This window comes from Ceratosolen solmsi, unplaced genomic scaffold (genome assembly GCF_000503995.2).
Source record: "Ceratosolen solmsi marchali unplaced genomic scaffold, CerSol_1.0 scaffold7, whole genome shotgun sequence".
NCBI classification, from domain to species: domain Eukaryota; kingdom Metazoa; phylum Arthropoda; class Insecta; order Hymenoptera; family Agaonidae; genus Ceratosolen; species Ceratosolen solmsi.
Genome location: NW_011948413.1, coordinates 1,226,762 through 1,251,324, shown reverse-complemented (window position 1 = coordinate 1,251,324; position 24,563 = coordinate 1,226,762). Strand labels below are relative to the sequence as shown.

The 24,563-nt window shown below is 23.0% G+C and overlaps 1 protein-coding gene across 1 annotated transcript in view; it reads right to left on the bottom strand.

Annotated features, from left to right (window-relative positions):
- The window catches only part of shd (cytochrome P450 family 24 subfamily A member shade), a 33,018-nt gene extending 26,315 nt beyond the window's left edge, over nucleotides 1–6,703 (bottom strand). The window contains exon 1 of the mRNA XM_011505872.1: nucleotides 6,354–6,703. The gene's annotated coding sequence lies outside the window, so the exon portion shown is untranslated. The remainder of the gene's footprint in view (nucleotides 1–6,353) is intronic.
- Between the last annotated feature and the right edge of the window lie 17,860 nt (nucleotides 6,704–24,563).

Here is a 24,563-nt window from a genome sequence, read left to right as displayed (position 1 = left end):
TTACATAAGATTAAAATTTAAATCAATAAATTTTGTATAAAAATTATAAAACGTGTACATTGTCAGATTTTATTCATTTATAAATACATCGATTTAAACAAAATTTTATAAAATACTATTCTTAAAAACCCTTAAAATTATATATATTTTATAGTTCATGATCGAAATTTTTTTTAATACGGCTATCAATGTTTTAATCGATAAAATGAAATATATTTATTAATAGACTCAATAGTAAACTACAGATCTAGTACTATTAAAATATTTTAGATTTATATTTGAATAGTTCTCTAATATATATTCATTATTACAATGTTCACAAAATTTGTGTGGACTTATAAAAAAAAATTGTATTAAAATATTGTGATCATAAAGATCACGTAGAAAAAAAAAATATAATTAAATTTTAATTTATAATTAAGAGAAAAATTAGTATTCTTAAAAATTATTTAATATCAAATAAAACAAAATATAATAAGTTATGATAATAAGCTTATTCTATTATAAAATTTCGAAATATTATTAATTCTAACTACACAAAATTTAATGAAATATAATAAACAATTTAAAACTTAATATGTACGTACAAATCTACATATTAACAAAATTATATCAATGTCAAGATGATGATAAACAAATCAAAATCATAATTCTCTGTAATTTCAAAATACATTATGCATTTATTAATTTTAAGTATGTAATTCAAAATTTATGAATACCAATATATAGTTCTATTTATTATTGAAATTTTTATATGCATTTATACAAATATACTTGAAGGCTTTAATATCTGTAAACACAAAAATAAACAAACATAAACACAAAAAAATATTTTAAAAACATTCATTTTTGCATATATTTCGTTAAAAAAGTATACTTATATTCATATACATATACATATACATATACTTATATACATATATACATGTATACTCACAAAAGTCTGTGTGAATTGATCTTATTAATTAACCTTTATATCGAATGTATATTTATAGATTATAAACAAATGTTAACAATTTATATATATTACAATAATTCATTCTTCTGTAAAATTTTAAATAAAAATACTACGATCCGACAAATAATAATCACGTGGCAATATTTTATTCGTGTTTTATTAATCTTTTATTACGTTGATTTTTAAACATCAATCGATTAATCTTTTACCAATTTTTTATAATTAATAAAACAGTATTATAACATTAATAAGTATATCATTAATAAGCATCATTTCATGTATAAAAGTTAGGAATGTTTAAATATGAAAACTCAATATATCTGATTACAATCTGATATTATTAGGCATAGTAGCATAATACAAATATATATAATTCATAATTATATTAAAAATTTGTATTTTCAAATATTTTTTTAAAAAAATATTCATAAATTATAACGTTTTGAAGTATATATAAATTATAAAATTATATAGTATATATAAACTATAAATTAGTTGATATTCAAAAGTAACAAGTAATTTGTAATATAGATATAAACTTTTTTAATCGAACTAAATATATAATGAGTAATCATGAAACTAATATATACATATGTAAAATTGTGTATCTTAAAGCTTGCATGTAGTTTCGTATCGACCAATTAAAAAATATGAAATATGAAAATTTAGGATCTTATGTTGTATGTATTGATAAGTATTTATAATTCAATATTAAATGCATAGGTAAATTTTCGATAAAATAGGAAAATTTATAAAATGGAACTGTAAAACAATCACATAAAAAGTTTGTAAATCGGTCTCACTTTAATAATTTTATGCTTACTAACTTAGTACTATTTAATAAGAAAAATGTTCTAAATTCAAAGCTAGCTCAAGACTTAAATTCTTCTGAATTAATAGGACTACATAAAATTATTTTTTTATAATTATCATTATAGGTATTATTATCAGAGCTAAAATTATGAATCTACATAATATTAATTTGACGTAGATAAAATTAATATCAAAAGATTTTCAAAGATACGTTTATTTATATTTTTATTTAATTAATGTATTTCATAGGAAACAAATGTATTTGATATAGTCTAAAAATTAACTAGAAATAACAAACATTCTTAAAGGTTTTATTATTATTCCATTATCTTTTTATAAAATTCTACGCTAACCTACAAGATAGATATTTTTCACATTATCAACAATTCTTTGTATCAGGGGTTACTTTAAGTTAAAAATTAATGCTTCGAAGAAGCACTTCACTGACATTCAATTACAAAGCTCTTCTTTGAACTGCAGAGTAGTGATCACGTAGATCGTTACATTAGAGACATCCTATGAAATTACATAAAAGAATTTCTATATAAAAATTAATTGCTACAGATCCATTATTCATTAAATCTTCACCAATAAATAAATAATCTTAATATTCTTAATATTCTGATATCTTGCCATTAATAACAAATTTATAAAACTATACGAATATACTTCAAATAAAAAATTATAGTATAGATACTAAATTTAAAGTTACAGCTATTGTATCTATTATATTATATAATGGTATAGTTTTATTCTTGGAATTAATCAACACAATTGTAATGATTAAATAAGTTACTTTATTTATGATTTATTTTCACTGTCTTTGGTATTATTATTATCAAAAAAAGAAATATGAAGGTTTGATTTCATTTTACTAGTTCATTCTAATTATTCACTCCTACAATTAAGACATAAATTTTATAATCAAATATTAATAAATAAATATATATAACGTTAATTGAAAAAATAAGACATTTTTGTGAGTATAATTTAATTATAATTTAATTATGACGTATTATAATTGGCTTAAATCTTTTCAACTGCAAATCAAATATTAATTATAAATAACATAAATTTTTAAATATATACATTTGGAATTTATTTTTCATTTTAAATTTATAGTTTAATTTAAAGAAAAAAATTAAAAAAAGTAATTTATAATAATTCGTGTAAATACACAAATTTTCAATATAAATACTAGTATATGCCTACTCAGATGTTCTATATTATTATTTTCTATATATAAATAAATATGTGTGTGTATATATATATATGTGTGTGTGTGTGTGTGTGTGTGTGTGTGTGTGTGTGTGTGTATGTATGCATGTGTATGATATAATTATATATAAATATTATTATATATTTATATTTATTATTTACAAATATTGTTTATACATACAAAAGATAAAATTATCCAGTCAATAAATTTAATACATTTTATTCGTTGTTATTAATAAGAAAAGTCGCATTACAAACTCTCATATTGATTTAAAGTATTCGAGTTATGAAATTATCATTTTCATAGTTTAAGTAAAAATATTAATATTTAATTATTTTTTAAAAAAAAAGTTTGTATATTGTGTTTTTATTTAACCGAAAAAAAAAAATATATATATAAATATAGAAGAAATGCACGTGACAGATACAAAAACGAAAATAAACCGTTATCAATAAGAAAAATGGTAATCAAGTTTTTTTTATTAGGTGTTAAATATTTAAATTACAAAAATATATATACATTTAAAAATTTTAAGTAATTACTTATTATGTGTAATAAATAATTTAACGTACATTTTTTAATTTTATAGGAATAAAAAATATGATTTCACTGTTTGATATTTATTGAACGTGACACGTTAAAGTATCACAGAACCATGATTAAGTTTTAACGAAGATAGTGTAAAGTAATTCTTCGATAATATTTCCGAACTGTATATATGAAACATCGTTTTGATACAACAATACAGATGACAGTGAAATTTTTGTCAGAGAAGGATATAAACAAGTTGGTGTAACCTTTATAGAATAACTTTAATATATATTCAATTTAAAATTTTAAATTATAAACAATCTTTTTCTTTCAATTATTTTCATTATTTTACATTTATTTTTACATATAATTAATATTTACCGATTTTATGTTATTTTTACTGTTTAAATGATTAAAAATTTATATAATTTCACGCATGTCTATAAATTTAATCATTTTTTATTCAAATTAAATGAAAGACAATTTTTTCAATTATTACATTTAGGTTGAAGAATAGTTATTTGTAATGATACAATTATGTTTATTTATAAATAATCATACTTTAGTACGTATTCATAAACAATACAAAACTTATAAATGAAATGTCTTGCATCGTATTAATTATTCACACTTATAACTATGTGGACGAACCTGGTGAAGATCTGAGTAGTTTGGATAGGGAACGGGTCAAGACGAAAAAAGAAATGCAATATGTAAATATTAGATCATTTGAGTACTCTGTATGTATATACGTACCGACGCACGCGCACGTGCATAACGATATAAACAGACAACCCATCATATCATATTAAATGCACTTAAGAACTACAAACTAATATGTTTACAGTTAAAAAAATCCAGTAAGATAAAAATATTGTGTAGCACAGATTGTTATTAAACCTGACTGTATCGCTAAATATATTACATATTAATTATCTCTAAAGTTGTGGGTATGACATTTAAAATAAATGATAAAATATCAATAAAAAATAATATTAGTAGTCTTTTAATAAAACTCTCTTAATAATGTTAGGATAATCCTACCAAAAAGAACGTAGTTTAATTTAAATATTAATATATTAATAAAATTAATATATTATATTTATATAATTATATAATATAATTATATAATATAATATATATAATATATTATATTTATATATATAATATATATAATATATTATATTTATATATATAATATATAATAAAAATAATATATTAATTAAAATATTAATAAAATTAAATTAAAATTATGCTTAAATAGCTAGTATAATTAATATTTCTTTGCTGGTAATAGAGTAATGAGCATCTGTTAATAAATTAAAACTAATTATAACAATTTGGTTATTGTTAAATACGAATGATACGGTAGTAGCTATTTTAAAGATCATATTAAAATAAAATTAGCAAAATCAATAGTAAATAAATGTTACATCAAACAATTTTTATTTGCTTAAGAGTTATTAAAACGAATGAATCTCATTTTCCAATATCAAATATCAGTAGATTTTTTTTAGCATATGAAATAAAACAAATTAAAAATGATTTATTTCTTGGAAATGATTTCAATCTAATTTTAACAAAATTTGATATCAATTCATACTCATATTTATGGTAAGTATTGAAATGTTTCAAAGCTTTAAGTCGTATATGCATACACATACATATATATTATAATATGAAAAGTAATTCAAAGAATTAAATAATAAATAAGATTATTATTTTATTTCAACTGTAAAAAGTATATTTATAGGTTTTTAAATTTTTTTAAATTATTGAAAAAACACATATTTTATAACAGCAGCAATCAACTTGTACAAATTAATAGATAATAAAGTTAAAATATATTATAAAAGATGTATATCTATAAATATGTTTTCAATATTTTACATCAAAGTATGAAATGCACTATTTAGCTTGAAATTAAGATTTAAAATTTGTTTTTTAACATTATTTATCGTTTCATTAGTTTAACAAACAAAAACTAAAGCTTCCTTTTTACAACCAAATCATTAAAGTAGCCTCATATAATAATAAATAACTAGAAAGTATTATATTCTTAATATAATATATAATATGGCGGAATGAGACTTTAAATAACTAAATAAAATTATTATTAAATTAGCTGTAAATTTTTTATGGATAAAAAATTACGTTTTTCTATAAAGTTTTCGGTATTTACTTCATATAAAGATTTTATAATAATCAATTGTTATCGATAAATAATATTTATATTTATTCAAACTTTACTCGGCGAACAATAAAGTAGTAGTGTAAAATTATATGATAAGATTTATTAAGTAAATATCACATGCATTTAGTTAAAACTTGCCAGAGTTAACTTATTTTTGAACTTATCAGTTACCGAAAAATAATTCCTGTAACATATCAGTAATTTTTATAAATATTAATATAATTTTTTTAAACGCGGCCATTACTGTTATTAGTAATTTGTCGAGGTAAAATAATACATAACGTGGAAAATCTAATACAATAATAATTGTGATCTGAAGCATTGCATTCTCTCCTCTCAGAAATGGTATTTGAAATTTTACATGTAGAACATAATATAGATTTGTTTTGAAATACGCCGTAAAGCAGACACGTAAGTTATTAAAGTTATCGAAATAAAATATTAAATGTAAATTAAAAGTACCTTGTGCCGGGTTGGTATTACTTAAGCAGTAGGCGAAAATCATTGCTAATCCTTGTGTGAATTAAAAGAATGTAATAATAAGTGACTTTAAAATGAGCAAAGGGACTTGGCAAATGAGTAACGAAGGGCGATGAGGTCGAAAGGGAGCGCGTATAAGAGCGCATTGGCGTACTTACCGAAAACGAAGAGGAAGAATCCACCGGGGTGTAGGTGTTAGGTGTAAACAAGGCGAGAAGAGGCGAGGAGAATTGCCCTTGCAGCGGCTGCACTGGATGGTAATAAAGCGCGAGGTGCGCGCTTAACTCCGCGGCGAAGGAATGACACACGCGCACCGATCGTGCGCGAGCTGCGCGACTGCGACTGAGGCGAGCACGGACGAGACAGAGCCGAACTGATACTGGAGCGGCAACGCGCGATTAGCTGCTGGTGACTCCGCGCCTCAGGGAATCCATTTCGGTATTAAAGAGAAAAGCCAAAAAGAGCGGCCTGCTCTCGTTTGTTTTCTTTTACCTCAACCCCCTCTCGCTGCCACACTCTCTCTCTCTCTCTCTCTCTCTCTCTCTCTATCTCTGTCTGTCTGTATCTCTCTCTCTTTCACGTGCGCGCGTAAACTTTCTCAATCTCCTTTTATCTCTGTCACTGTCTCTCTTGACCCCGCCGCCCTCCCTATTATTTCGCGCTGTGCTTATTCCCTCACGACGGCGGCACGGACTTTTCACGCTGTAAATGTAAGGGAGGCAAGAACGCCCTGAGGCTGGACGGATACGTATTAATAGTTGTCTTTTATCTCGTGCGCTCCAAAGGTTTTTCCGAAACCAAGGGTGAGAACAGGAAAAAGGGGCAAAATGGATGAATAGAGCAGGGGACCGAAACAGAGAATATTTGTAAGCGAGAAAAGGGAGAGGGAATATAACACTGACAAGAGAGCGTGCAAGAGAGGCGAGAAACAACGGACACCCGTCGAGTAGCGCAGCACCTTTCCGTCAGGCGTTTGCGGCTTTACTGAGCCTGACACGCTGATTCAACGGATCCCTGCCGAAGCTCTTGTCTGCATATTTATTACTGCTATTACTGCTATTAGTGCTATTACTGTTACTATTGCTACTACTATTGCTATTCCATTTTTTCATTAGCGGAGAATATTCATATGCACATTCAAAATGCTTATCGCTGTCGCATACACTCGTATGTTCCGCTCTCTCTCTCTCTCTCTCTCTCTCTCTCTCTCTCTCGCCAACACTCTCCACATTTCTCTCGCCATCTCTCTCGATCTCTACCTATATCCTTCTTTTTCGTTCTCTTCCATTCCTTCTCCCGTTTTTCTTGATAATTACAGGTGCAATATATTACACGCTTTTCATTAACCCATGTGTAAAAACAAATGCAAAAAATATAACAACAAATGGGTAATTTTTTTTAATAAATAAAAATATAAATAATGCGAAAAAACAAGAATGAGATACAAGGGAATAAAAATCTGAAAATATATTAACAATGCATGATTACGAATAAGATGTAAGGAGAATGAATGAAAAATAAATAAATATGAAAAATGAAAGTTATTGATGATAAGGTAACAGAAATATGTATGAACGTCAGATTAGTAAAAATTGTGAAAAGGTAGCTTTCTCTCTTTCATCATCGTTTTCAATTTCATTGCGGATTTCAATCATATCGACTATTGGTCCAAATAATCTATTGCTTTTTTTCTTTTGTAAACGCATTTTTTCAAAACTTTCGCGACTTACTTGAATAATTATACATTTTTTATTATTATTTATTATATTTTTGCGCGTGCATACGCACGCACACACCAGACACTGAAATATCTTAAAATTATATTTACGACACTTCTGAACAAGAAATTATGAATTAAGAAAAAATAATATTTTGTAAGAATTAGAATAAATTTGTCTGTTTTAAATAATATTATTTATTCGAACTGGAAATAACTTAATTTATAATTTTTACTTTTATTATTTATAATTCAAGACGAACTATTGAATTTGTATAAAACATTAATTAATGATTCAGACATACAAATTTATTGTTGTTGAATGTATATTGTTTAGAATAATAAAAAAAAATATCTTAATGGAAAAATTAGGATAATTTGAATTTTTTTCATTTTTTAATCGAATATACTTAATAAGTATATAAAAACATATTAAGTCATTAAACATATATTTTGCTTATTATAAAATAAAGTTAGGTGTTTCTTACAAACATAAAAAGGTTTTAAAGAAATAATAATTTTATTTTTTTTTTAATTTTAAAATTGACTAATAGTTATATATATATGTAACTAATTAATCTCCGTTAGCTTTTATAAAATTACGATTTACTATAATAGTTACAATTTGAGCATGCGATGAACTAGTAAACGAGAGGAATATTATTAGTTTATTTTTTCTTCGATCGTTTTTAATAGGAAATTATATTACTCAATTTAAGCTTATTTCTGCTTTTTATCCGAGATAAAATCGAGTATATGCTGGCATAGTACTAAATGCAACAATATACACTAATATATACTTTAATTTGTACAATTTAATAATAATTTAATTACATATTGCTTTAGCTCGACCTTTAAAACCACTGGATAGTTGCTATTCCTATATTAATCATAGAACAAATGCATATTTACTATTATTGTCGCATTTAAATTGCAGAGTATATTGACGCTCTTAAGAATATATAATTTTTTCATAAATTGGCTGTATTAATTATAATAGCTTTCAACTGTAATGTTATTTCCGTATTCTTTACCTAAGCGCTAACCACATTCTGAACGTCGAAAATTCTATCGGGTATAATACGAGTGAAAGTAGACAACCAGCCTGTTAATTAAGAAATTTCTCGGCAGTTATCTAGACAAGAAGATCGCGATCTTACCTTGAAAAAAAAAATATATCCAGATCATTTGCTGGACACCTGAAGGAACCGAAAACATCAACAACGAAATCTGGCATTAGTTGAGTGAGTGAAACGCGAGCCACACCCACGTAGCTTCATGAGATAAAGGTCCGCTTTTGATGGCTAATCGTGCTCCTGCATCGTTCAGCGAAAAACTGACAGAGACACCTCTACTGAGGGTAGATTTTAAAGACTTAGAGTTTGAACGGTACGGCACCCTTGATTCCACGAATGTCCTAACTCTCGTTGCTCGTTTTCTAATTTCTTTGTGATTTTGCTTTATCATGTCATTTTCCCTATTATCGGAGATCTATTTTCAAAACACTCTGTACATTAATTGAACCTTGTTAATTATATTTTATGCGCTATTTTTTAATATATAAACCTGCGAGTAGACGCGAATACGAGTAGAAATAGTATAATTTATGATTCGTTTATAATATTACTAATGAACAACGTATTCTTTCATCTAGTTTTCTTCAAATGTAATCAAAATAATTCTATATACACGCTAATTACAAATTTCCAAGTTATAATTTTTAAAGAGGTATGATAATTTATAGCGTGTATTATTACGCTCATAAATAATGATCTTGTAGTATTTTTTAATTTTTAAGTAATAAGAAACAATTCTATTAAGTTCAATCAAAGTCTAGGGTATTATATTTAGAAACTTTATGCTTTTTGTGACACAAGATAAGAACATATTAGTTAATTCACTTTTAATATTCATAATAATATAAAAATATAAGATTGAGTGATAATTTCAGTAATTTGAAGAATTATAAAGTATGGAACCCATATTTGCACTCGTTTTGCTTTCTACTGCATATGCCTATTGAAGCACAGAGCATTCAGATTTTTGTACGCTTACATTACCCCATTCACTTTACCGTCACATAACAGCATTTACAAAATTTGCATATAAAAGCATTTACAAAAAGCAGAAAACTCAATTTTCAAAGCTAAATATTTATTTTATAGTTACATTATTCTTATTTATATGCGCTACGTGAATTTAAACATAATAGATTTCAGTAATGAAAGAAACTGAATGAATGTGAATTTTAATAACCAAATAGTTGCTTTTTATTATTAATAAAATGTATGTTTTTATGTATAATTGCCTCTTTTATGATAATTTTCTTTTGGTATCTTGTATTAACAAATATAAATTATATTTTCAATATTTAAAAACAATAATAAATATCAATTCTTTCTTCTTCTATAATTGTACAATGCGCTTGCGAAGAATGTTTATATTTGGTAAGTCATATTTATGTTTTATAATTACTTTGCTATTTATTAATAAACCAAAAAAACGTTATTGAGACATCTTGAATTTAAAGTAGATATAATCTCATTAAAATTTTATCTTTTTAAATACAGATAGTGCATAATAAATTTTATAAGAAATGTGATTTTAATTACTTCCTTTACAATAAAGTTATTATTTATTATTTATTTTCTTAATTACTTTTTAGGTTCAAATAACTTATATAGATTATGTAGATTTTTAAACTTTATATTGAGAATAAATGGTACTGATTTCTATTTGGTTCTAATATAATTGTTTTTACATGTAATGCTTATAATTTGAAATTTTTAATAATCCTAAACAATAAACTTAATTCAATTAAAAATAAATTTACCTTATATTATATGCTTCTGAATAATATTATACATATCCATGTTGTATGTTCTTCGTAATTTATGTCTTTAAACTTTAAACTGTAATAATATATTCAAGTATTTTATCTATTTATTTAAAAGATAACTAATATTTCATATTATTACTATTTGATGACTAATATAATAATTATTAGTTTCATTAACTAAAATTACTTATATTATTTGTCTTTCTACTTGTTTAATATTCTCTTTATACTTTTGACTTATGGAAAGTTTGTATATATTTAAAAGAATATTTTTTTGATTAATCAGTAATTTTTATCACTATTTTTCTAATTAGTATTTTAAAAAGCTCTACAAAGGCTAACATAGTTGTTTTTGATTCATCATGTTTTATATTTATATTTATTTAGCTTTAACATACGCTATTATTCCTTACTTAACATATTCGTTACATTCGTATAATATTAATTTATAAATATATTTATAAATTATTTATATACAAGATTAAACATTGGTTATAACAATATAATTTACTATTTCATATTTTTGATAAAATTTTATTAGAATTTTTCCAAAATTTAAACGAAAACTAATATAAAGTCAAACAACATCTGGTTATTGTAAAAAAGCAAAATCTTGCTTTTATTGAAATGAATATTTATGTATTTATAAATTTTAGTCCATTTTATTTTATATTTTCAACGACTTATGTGCATAAATCCTATAAAAATCTCATTTTTAGCATCTATAAACTGAAATAAAAAATTAATTGATTATAAAAGTAACGTCATATTTTAAATTTTAATACTTAATCTCTAATCTGTACTAAATACTTAATATTTCTTTATCCAAATATTTAATACTTTCAAAATTCATTGTTTTAAAATTTATGGTTTTTATTCATTTTTAATTGCAGATTCAAAATTTTATTAATTAATAAGAAATTTAGTTTAATCATTAATAGCCTTTAAATATTACTGATAATTTGAATCTTTAATCATAAATTGAAAGTTTAAAAAATAATAATTTAATTATCTCAACATATTTTTATTACACGACATAAAATATTTAATCAATTTTAATTAAAAAATGTATTGTGAAGTTCCTGGTTTGCTTGATTGTCTGACATTTAATTTTTGCAGTTTCATATCTGATGTATCACTATTAAATTTCAATAAATTCTCTTCTGATTTATTATAATCTAATTTATTTGTTTTAATTCATTTGAATTATAAATATGAGATACATGTATTTTTAGTATATTTTTGTTATATTATTTTTCATCTTTAATTCAAACTACACAAATCATTAAGAGATATATTCGTTGAATTTAATTAATTAATTTTTTATTTCTTAATTCATAAATTTGGTCTATTTACAATCTTTGATGACATTATACAAGTTTTCAATTAAAACTATTATGTATTTCATGATTACAATTGTAATAATTTTTAATTATCTGTAATAAAATTATTTAATATCTTAAACATCTTTATAGTTTCTAAATATATATACTTTTTGTAATTTCTATATAATGAAAGTAATACTTATTTTAACCTTGTCTATTATTCTGGTAAGATATGTGGGATCAAAGAATGCAGTACATTTTCAAGGATACCTGAAGCCCCTATGGTATTAAAAATATGGATCTCGTCCTTTTTTAAAGTAGTTACAAAAGTTTCTTCTTTCATTTTGGAAATTTTGATGGATGCTTCTATTTTGAGAAAATTCTAAAATAAATAATTTTCTTGAATAATATGATCCACTATTTTCTAATCCGAAAAAAATTAATTATTTTTCATTTATTTTTATTGTTCTATTCATAGATACAAAACTTAATCATTGATTTTATTTTTTTAGTTAATTTATCTCAATTCTGAAAAAAATTAATTCCTTTTAATCATTTTCTTCATTTCTTTTCATATTACAATTATTTGTTAAAGTTATAGAAATTTATATACATACATATCATTCCATACATAGCAAGAATACGTGTGTATAAAAATCATATATCACAAGTTTAACGTATTTAAAAGAAACTAAATTTTAATCTTACATACAGTTAAATAATTTGCCTATTGAAAAATGAAATATGATAATTAAGTTGAATTAAATCATATGCATTTAAAATATTGTATTAAATTCCATATAAATATAATCATTAAAAATTATTTCATCTAAAACTCATATAATAAATAAGTTTCATAGAAATTTGATTTTTACTGAATGGAAATTAAAATTATCTATTTTAAAAAATTAACAGTAAATTAGTTTAATAAATAAATTAAAAATTTTGCAAATTATTACTAACTATAATCAATACAAAAGCATATAATTATAATTATTAATTAGCATTTATTACATTTGAATTGAATATTAATAATATGAATTCTTTTGCATTTTAGTTTATTATTAATTAAAAATACATTTAAGATATTTATATTTAGTAATAATAACATTTAGGTTGTATTCAATTTAAATTGTAAACAATCAAAAGTTTATGAGAATTCCAAATAACCATTTTCAAAATTATTTTTATTATAAGAAGTTTAAAATTGGTATCACATTAAAATTTTTTATTGCTTAAATTATATTTTATATATGATCTAAACCGTATTAAAAATTATTGATTCATATACCAAGTTCATAAGACAATATTATATTCCATTAAATATATTTAGAAACAAATAATTAAATTTTTAAAATGAATTATTCTATTTCATAATCAAATTAACTGATTGTACCGACAATCATAAATTCCTAAAGAATACGATAATAGGTGACATATTAATATTGTGTTATTTCTGAAACAACGTGATAATATGACAAACAGCATTTTATAGAGAAATTTCAAGTTTATCTGAAGTAGGTTTCTCGCTTTCATCGAATTTATATTTTATTACTCTGCTTGAAAAAAAAAAAATTGTTGTTGTAAATTAGAAAGAGGTATTGTATAGCATATTTTAGAAATGTGTAACAGAGCAATGCTATTATCAAATACTTAACAAAATTTCATAAATGAAATTAATTAAATGTATTATATTCCAATACATAATTGATAACAACTCAAATTAAATCTGTCTTTACATTCAGGTCATTTTTTACATTAATTTTATGAATTTTATATACATTACTAGAACATATTAAAATAGTCTTTAAAATTGTTAAATCTTTAATGGTTTGACACATTTTACAGCTATCTTATTTATATAGAAATACATTATCGTAATAGATGCTTTCCAAATGGTATCTGTAATTTTAATTAGAAACAAATTACATTGAGCATAAATATAGGACAACGTTTTTAGAGAGACAGTTATAAAGTAATAGTAAATATAATGGCTATTTTTATAAATTGTGGAACGAGGTAAATTTGCAGTTTTTGAAAAAGTTCGAATAAATATAGCTTATAAATTAAATTATGAGATTAGTGAAAACCAGTTATAATCAGGAACCCCATATAGTCCTATAAAATTAGCTAACTTAAGGATGGAATATAACTATTCCAAACGTCGATGGTAAAGGGGCGTGAACGTAATCTCCTCGTCTCTATAGGTATTATGCTAGATAATAAGAAAAAGATATGCGCTAGAGTCTATCTTAGAAAACGAGTTTGCTATCGACTAGAATTCACAAATTCACCCGCTGTTACGTCAGTATTGCTAAAGCTCACTGCTAATGAAAGGGTGTAAATCACATGGAATCTGGTCTTAATTTTTGTACATTACTTATCGGTTTCTAATAGATTTATTAATTTACTAAGTCTTTTAAAAAAATCATAGCCAGAATTTAAATAGTGTATAATAACTTTCTGTATTCAAACTTTTTAATCGACAAACAAAGCAATTCCCTACATCATTAAACGTATCCCTGATTCAAAATAAATATTTAATACAATTTTAAAGCGTTAATTCGTTAAATTATACATATTATTTTTTTTTAATAACAAAAACTTGCTTATATATGGTTTTCGTTCGAAGAAATGTAACGGAAGAATATAAGTTTTAAAATATCTATTTGTATTTATACTATTAAATTCATTATGAGAATAAAATTTTTTGATAATACGTATTTATTAGTTCACGAGTTATAGTTAAATAGAAAATAGTTATATTTTAAACAAGAATATCCAATAAAAGAAAGTTCATTATATGTAAACATGAATACATAATGAACATGTATGTTAAATTTTTTTTTATTAAATATTTATGAAATTTTTATTCGAAAAAATTTATTTTGCACCCAACTAATGTTATTTAAATCGATGTAAATCTGAAATATTAATCATTCGATTATTAAACCATTTCATGTTAATACAATCCATTGTTTCAAAATCGACATTGACTCATTCGTGTCGTGAAAGCAGTTAGTAAATTTTCATGGGCAACTTTATACTGGTACCAAGTGAGAACGGAATCGTCAAATTTACTTAAAAAAATTAACGAATATTTATTGAAAACGCGCCAAGAAGCGGGGGAGGACGAAAATAATATCAAGATTTATACAAAAACTTATCAAAAAATTAAATTCTACGGATTTTATAAAAAAATAAGAGAAGGAATATAAAAGTTAAAATATCATTGAGGTATAAATATTTGTAAAAACAGTTGTAACATGCAACATAATTTAAAAATCTCATTTAAAGCTGCTAGCTCTACGTGTTTTATGCTGCATATTGTATTATAAAGTCCGCTTAATCGCTCAATAATGGATTTCGAAAAAAAGTTTCTTGATTACCGATCAAGTATCAACCAAGCGAAACGACTCTTCATAAAATGCGCTCCCGTGTTTTTCCTTATTAATAGGATGCCGTGGTGTATATTTTCGCGCGTGAGCGGGCTAACCGAGAGTGAGCAATTCGATATCTATCGCATAAAAACATCGCGCTGTCTTCGGACTTCTGAGCTATGGGTACTTTTTAGCTCTTCCAACATTCATCTCTTACTTTTACAGTTTTGAATCGATAACGGTTCTTCTATAAATATTTTACGTCCGTGCTCTTTATTGCCTATCCTCTTCAGTCTCGGTATTTTAACCCCGTAGAGCTGAACTTGAGTTAGTGTCAATTGTGAATCCATTTTCAATACATTATTTTTCTCTCTTACTATTCACTCTACCCCCTATTAATTCTTCGTTGTTTACTTCATTACCTATAGAAAGTAAAAAAATTATTCACAGACGACCAAAATTATTTTACGAAGGATTTATTATGAAGTTTCCATTAGAAAATTTTAATTCGTTTTTTACTTTATTGAATACGACAATGTCATGTAATTTTTACAAATTTCGATTTATAATATATGTATAGTGTCATCCACTTCACAATATGAATTAAGAAATAGCATTTATTGAACTATCCAAACATCGCACTCTCTGCAATTATCCAATATTCAAATGAAAAAAGTAAGAACTGAAAATAGAAGGCAACAGTGTAAATAAAAGTTGGCTAGGTTCACCAAACTTCTTCACAAACAAAAAAGAGGTTCAAACGGGTCCCCGGCCTACATAGTCTACCTTCTTGCCCGAAACACGAATCTACATCGAAAAAACGTTTTTTGTGGGCGCGATCGCGCGGCAATGGCCTTAGGAGCGAGATAAAACAAGACGGGTAGATACGAAAGACGGTGCAACAAGAGATGCGACGACGGGTCGCCAAGGCGAGACGTGTGCCGGTCAATCACCCGCTGCCGCGACGGCACACACCAGGAAGAGAATCCTCTGCTCGCACAGTCACGCGGATATACGTTTCTTTCAGAATTCCACACTGTGGCTCCTTTCTCAGTGGCTGGACACCTTCCTCTCCCCGTTCACCGTCTTTTCCCTTTTCTCTTTTTACTGTTCTATCGCTGTGTCTCACTCTTTTCTAGCTCCTTCTACATGACGACCGAGATCGTACGTTGCGCGCTTATAAAATTCAAAGCGATGATGCCATGACTACGCATAGGCTCTACGTGCTGGAAAAAAGCTGTTGCTGTTCTGAAGGCTTCTTCAGAGGAGTGGCTTTATGAATTAAGCGGGGCGCATTATGGAAAAGTCCTATTGACCGAACTCGCTGTTAAGATTTATGTGCGAACCTCACTTTACGGGGCTATTAGACACAAATTTATCATCCGACATTTTTAAGTGTTGCTCAGAATTCATCGAGATCTGCCTTCTTACTCATAAGCTTACGAGTAATTAAAAATTATTATTCAACCGCAAAGTATGATTACAATGATGTACAATAAAGTAGTTACAAAAATAACTATTTAACAGTAAATTAATAAGAATTCATAAAACATTTGAAAAGTTATCCTGCCAACGTAAATCTATTGCACTTAAGATACATTAATATTGATAAAATGAACTATTTATACTTATATGATGAACAAATATGTCCGTTTTAAATAATCATAGACTTTAAACTCTATAGGTTAATTGATTTCATGCAATCGATCAATTCTTGAGCATATATAGTTGGCATTAATTAGGACATAAAAACTGTTGTAATATTAACACTGTCATCTCCCCGTTGACGTTCCATTTTCCGTTTTGTGTAATTATAAATACTGACAAAAATTATATTAAATGAAAATTATATTTAGTGATTGCAACCGTAGAAGGCAGTAACCTACGATAAATGTGACGTACAAATCTAAATTTTCTTTGTTTTGGTATAACATCAACTAGCGAGATTAGGTCACCGTATTGCCAACAAATGATTCTATACCAATATATTTCCTCGAAGTTTCAGAGCGTAAATTTATGTAACGTGTGAATACTTTCTTTCAGATACTATTATTGTGAAATATTGTAAATCAAACAATGAAATGCAATTTTTTAATTTAATTTCAAACAAACCTATTTTTTATTTTAAAATAAAAATTTTATGTTTTGAAGCTCATCTTTAACTAGTAATATTTTTTAGAGTAGTAATAATACATACGTTTACTTTTTAATATATTAGTATTCATCTTGGCTTTTAATATTATAAGACAATATAAATTTTATGAGACATTAATAAATTATTATTTAAAACTCTGCATCATTCGTTATATAGCAATAAAAAGAAAAAAAAATCATATTGTTATATAAAATTGTGAATTTAAATCATGGCTATTATAAAAAGCAGTCAGTAAGTGTTGATTTCAAATATAAAGAGTAATTTTTTAATAAATTATACATTATAAAAATACATTATAGAAATTTTTAATAAAATAAAAAGAATTAAAAGCTGAAAAATATGTAGAGATTGAATCTACTATCCTTTAAATAATACCTCAAGTAAACAAATTTCTATATTGTTAATTCAAGTTAATTCGAGTTCTTCTTACAATCAAATTTTATCATATCTTACAATTCAATTTATTTTTTAATTATTAAATCAGATCATAAATTATTTAATTATCAATAATAAGTATATTACAAATAGTAGTTAAAGTATTATTGTATTTACTAATTATTACGATTTTCCAAACTAAGATAATAATTAATTTTTTTAATAAAAATACTTATATTTTTTGTACATTTAAATTAAAGCGTAAATATTAAAAATAAGACAACTGCAGTAACTATTTTCATTTTAATAATTTAAAACTTTTATAGCTTTATTAACTTTTAATATCTACTAATATCTCAATAATGTGAATATATATCATTAAAAAATTATTACCACTGTACTAGTAATAAATTTGAGATATAACTTTTGTCTAAATTTTTATATAAATCAGTTATTTATATAATATTATAATTAATTTAATTCAAATCGATTCAAATCGTGAAGCTTTATATTGCCGAAATAGTTCAAATTATGATTTGACTCCCATTCAGGATTGAAAGTAATCTCCAACCTACTCCAAAAGATGATAATAGTTATTGACTTCAAGAATTTAGATTTAATAATTCTAGAAAAGATAAAAGAATTAAAATAAGATATAAACAGCATACTTTGATATATTTTATAATAAAATAATGAATTTTTAAATTTAAAATTAAGTTTTGTGTTGTAATATTCAGTACCTGATATATAATATAATATAAATTGTGTTTACAATACAGCTGTATATTTATTTTAAATTTATTTTCCAAGCATAAGTTTCTATTGTGAAAAAATTCGATTAATTTAAAATGCAAGAGCAAAAATTGTAATAAGAATTTTTCACCTCTTAAATCAACCTGAATATATTAATTTCATTTTTTAATTTGTCACGTTACTCATTTATAATTTTTTTTTTATTCATATTTTAATATTGATTTGGAGTTTCTTGTTTAATTTCTGTTTATAAACAATGAATACAAGATATATCCAAAGTCATCACTAAATCTTAACTCAACAAAACTTAATCATTAGTATTAAATAAATAAAATATATATTCATACACTCTTTTCACTCATGCTTAATTTTTTCTTATCTAGAAATAATACATTGATGTATTAAAGTTAATTTTTAACATTATATGATAATAATAATAAATCATTAAATATTTGTTATTTAAATAATTAACTAAATAATTGTTGACTAAATATTTCCAACTACAATTTTAATTAATTTTTATTTATTATTATATTGTATTGATAATGTAATATAGTTTTTAATATGTACTTTCTAGTCTTCTATAATTATATAAATCTTAAGAAAAATGATATATACAAAAGAAAATATATAAGGATATAGATTTATTAAATTAGCAAATATAGGAATAAGTTACAAGTTTAGAATATTATACTCTGTCATAATACTGTTCATTGTCTATAAAATAAATTTTTATTACGCTTTAAGTTTTATTTATATTATCATGTTATATATAAATATTTACTTTTCATTCTACAGGTTATGGCAATTGATGACATAATTATTTATTATTTATGTTTAAATTAATTTTTAACAGTACTCATATTTAATATTCTTTCAATTATTAAATTAATAAATACACAATAAAATAGAAAATAGATATATTTTCAATGAATAACAATTTATAATAATACTTTTGCTAAATTTAAAGTGTTTATGATGATTCAATTATTATGTATAAAGCTAGTATTAGAATCTTCAAATTATAATATGAATCACAATTTATGCTAATATGTAAATTCATTGCACTAAAATTTAAGTAATTATAGTAACAGTTTCTTTGCAAGTTTTTGCCAGTTATTTCGTTATATATTATTTTCTTAATAATGGCAGAATACCGTTTTTAATCATGAAGCATTCGCTTCGTCGTATTTTCTTTTACTCAGAAATCTTTACAAATAACCCTTAAAATTATAAATTATAAATGGCAAAATTGCCAAAAGATATAATTTTGAAGATTTCTAATAATTTAACTGCTAAAATATTAAGGAAATGCTTTTAAATATAAATTGTTAAAGTATTTGAAACATAGGTATATTTTTTTATTCAAATTTGTAACAAAATCTAAATATCTGTAATATGGATTATGTAATTTAATGTCAATAAAGTATATTGAAAAATAATCAATATATTTAATGTAAAAAAAATATTCCATGTATGTAACTTTTCATGAATATTTGTATTTCGTTTTTTTTTCATTAGTATTCTATCATACTTATTAAATGCAGACAACATTTTTTTAACACGCCACAAAAAAATCTTCTTATATTAATATTAATTTATCACTTGAAATTAAGAAATATTAGTGTCTATCAACAAAACTTTTATTATTTATCAAAAATACTTGTATGTGTTAAAGCTGAAAATGTAAAAGTATCGAGCTTTTTGTAATGTCCGAATATACTAGAAATATATTTAAAATAACTACGGTATTATAATTTTCATAAATGTATACGATTTATCTTCACTGAGCTTTTAAATTCATTTTTTAGATATCGAAATTAAAATATTAAAATATGATTTTCATATGCTGAGAAACTTAATAGTTACAATTGTATTTGAATAGCGAATAGCTTATATTCCTATAATAGATATGTTTAAAATACCATATTTCTTATAAATATTTTAATTAAAAATAATAAATGTATGGTATAAGCGAAGATCCAGATTCTAATTGTACAAAATGATGTCGATTTTAATAATATAAAAAAGCTATAGTTTTATTGGATAAGAAGAATAGTCGAAAAATATATCAAAATGAATTTCATTAACTTATGATTATGAAAAACTAAATACTCATATTTTTAAATCAGAACAACATATACAATTTTATTTTTATTTTATATTTATAAATATTGTAGGCAAACAAATTAAATTCGAAAGGAAGTAATGGTAACAAAAGATATTTAAAGGAATTTTCTGAAATGACTTAAATACTTGATTGACTTTGATATTCTAAAATAGTAATAATTATTATTAACGAATGTCAAGACTTCAAATAATAAATATAAATAATAACTATAGATATTTATAATAGATTTTGATACATCTTTTCCAGCACAGGCGCTCGCTTAAATTAGCAACGGTTATTTAATATTTAAACGATTATAAATTGACGTAAAAATATGAATTTAAAGAAACTGTATATTAATATAATTGAAAAACTTATAAAAATAGTATTAAACGTTTCGAAACCTATTTTATTTTTAAATTTTATATTTTTTATAAGAAAAACAAAAGGTTTAAGCTTTAAAAAAATTCGATTGTAAATATTTTATTATTAAAATGAATCATCTTATATATTTAATAGTAATTCCTCTTAAAAATTAAAAATTAAATATATATATATATATATATGTATTGCATTGATTATTTATTGTTAACAAAAAATAAAAATAAATAAATACAATATAAAATATCAATTTCTTTGCATTTTAATACCTAAGTTTTTTGTGTTACATTACATATACTTTTGTAGTTTCGAAAAAGTGAACTTAATAAAAATGAAGAAAAAATGATGATCAAATAAATTAAGCAGATGATTTATGAAATATTTATTTTATACAAGTTACTATTTTCATGACTCATATACATAAGCTTGTTAAAGTAATTTTTATTTATTAATCCTGATACATCGACATTCTACCTCTTTAATTTAAGAAATTTAGGTTTAGGAATTCGAGTGAAATTTAGAAATTTGTTATATAAGAACAATTCAGCGTAATTTATTACTTATAATGAATGTATAAAATAATAATGTAGATATTTTTAAAATTATTTTATTTACTGATTAATAATTTGAAATATATATGTTAAGCTTAAATCTATGAATAAAAATTATTTAAATAAATAATGTATCAATGTACAAATTAATTCAATAAAATGATTATTTTTATTTTATAACATAAAGTTTGTAGTTTGCAGATATAACAGTTTAACTGTTAATCTTATCTTAAATGTTATGTTATTATATTTTAAATGTAAATGTTAATCTTAAAAAAATAACAGATATAACAGACATAACAGCGCATACATGTTAAAATACAGAATTAGAAATATATGAATATTTTTAATGTATTTTAATAAATACTATTATAAGACTTTTAAATTACATCTGCATTCAATTATAATGTTGCTTAAGAGTTGAGTAAAACATAATTTTTTATTTTTTATTATTACTATATCAATAAAACGTCTAATGAGAAGCATGTTTTAATAGAAAGAATATGAAACAATTTATGAAACAAATTATTAGAAATATTAAAAAGTTATTTTATCATAATTATTTTAGTATAATTATTTTTTGAATAATTATTTTAAAAGTTAGTTGCACAAAAATTTAGAAAAATTCTTTTAGAATTTAGAAGCATAAAAAAAACAAACAGCCATTAATTTATATATTTATTATTTCTTTCATTTGTTAGATATTAAAATAAAGATAAAATTAAATAATATATTATCGTATAATAAATAATAAATATTTAATTTGCTTATCCCACTTTATACGTGTAAATGTATTGTAGTGACTATCATATAAATTGAAAAATTAATTTTACTACATAAAATCGAAATTATCAAAAATTTAATTAGTTACGATTTAAAGTAAATAATCAAGGCACATAAATCTGTAATAAAAAGTTTCTTCCATTTCTATAATCATCTTAAATTTCATTCGTATGATTAAGTTACAAATGATCTCTATCTTACCCACTTCTTCTCGCAATATTTGAGACTTACTATATAGATCTATTACTATTTGCGATTGATAATATAAATATCTTTGTTTACAACTGTAATAAATTTTTTGTCTTCCTTTTTAAAATATTCCATATTAACAAACATTTATTGTTTATGAACCGCTGAAGTAATTATTTTTAGACTTTTATCTAAGAAATACATAAAATTACACCTGTTTAATGCGAAACTCATAAATATATACACATACATAATTCTGTTCAATCAAGTTTCAAATTTATGACAAGATAATTTATATCCTTTAATATATTGAAGTACAATTTTATCTTTAAGAGTGTCTGTCCAATTACTTAAAAAAATTTTTATCATCCATTTGTCTTACTAATAAATATAATATTGAAGTGGTTTCTTTTGAATTTTATAATTCAATAAATCATTTTTTATTTGCGTTAACCTTAAATTATTTTATATAAATATTTAATTATGAACAAATTATTTAACTAAACTTTTTATAATAAAAGCATGAGTAGACCTATAAATAATAAATTACAACATTTAAAATAATATAGAAACTTGTATTCAAATAATTTTTATAATACGAATTACTTCAATATATATATATATATATATCCCAGTTTATAATTTTCATTATGTATTATACTAATAAAATATATTAAAATAAGTGTATCTAAGTATTTTTTCTAGTGTATATATTATTAATATTGTTTAATTAAAGTTAATTTATAAAAATTTACGTATCTTAAGTTTTTATTGGTCGTATTATAAATATATAAATAAAATAATCAACTTCTAATTAATATATTAAATTACTCAAATTTGTATAAAATATGTGATCTAGAAAAATTCAATTATTACGAATAATAGAAAAAAGTTCCATTATGAATAATTTTCAACAGTTGTTTTATATATATTGAACTTTATTGAATAAAAGTAGTAGACTAAAGATGATATATTATATTTATGAAGGAACAATCAATTACTCAAGTTCTTAATTAATTTAAAACGTAAAAATGAAAATAATACTTTTAAACGTAAATATACAGAAAAAATCTTTTTAAAAAGTATTAAAAAATTAATTTTGAATATTTGAATACAAATAGCTTAAAAATATATTTGAAAAATTGGATTATAAATAGAAACAAATATTGTGAATTTAGTAAGTATGTATATATATATTTAAATATATATTTTAATTAACTTAATTAAGATAATTAGGTAATTCGATTTAAAACAAATAAACCTTAGGGTTAAAATCGAAATAAATACTGACATTTCAATATTCTTTTAGATTTTGAAATCATGTTAAGGACTGCATTAAAATTTTAATACATTCAATATTTGAAAATACTAATGTCAACTGCAAATAAAACGAAATTATTTAGAACTACCAATAATAACATTTATAAGTACGATAACAGTAATTAAATTTTAAAAGAATAAATAAAATATCAAATTATTAATTTTTATATTTTTTCTATATTTTTAAGAATTGAATTTTTTTTATTAAAATGATTTATGTAATTGTTTTTTAATTACACATTAACATTTTTTGGATAATTTGAGATTTTAAGATAAATTATTCGTTGTAATGACCTTACAATATAAAAAATCGATAGAAAACATAGTATATTAAAAAATATGTTCATTTTATAAATAAAATTTAATGTTATATATTTTTAAAAATGTGTTTTAATAGGTGAAAATTTTATTTCATTTCCAATAAAGATATGTTAAAAAATATAATATAATTTTAAAAGAAAAATTCGAAACTAAAAATTGTAATTATAGG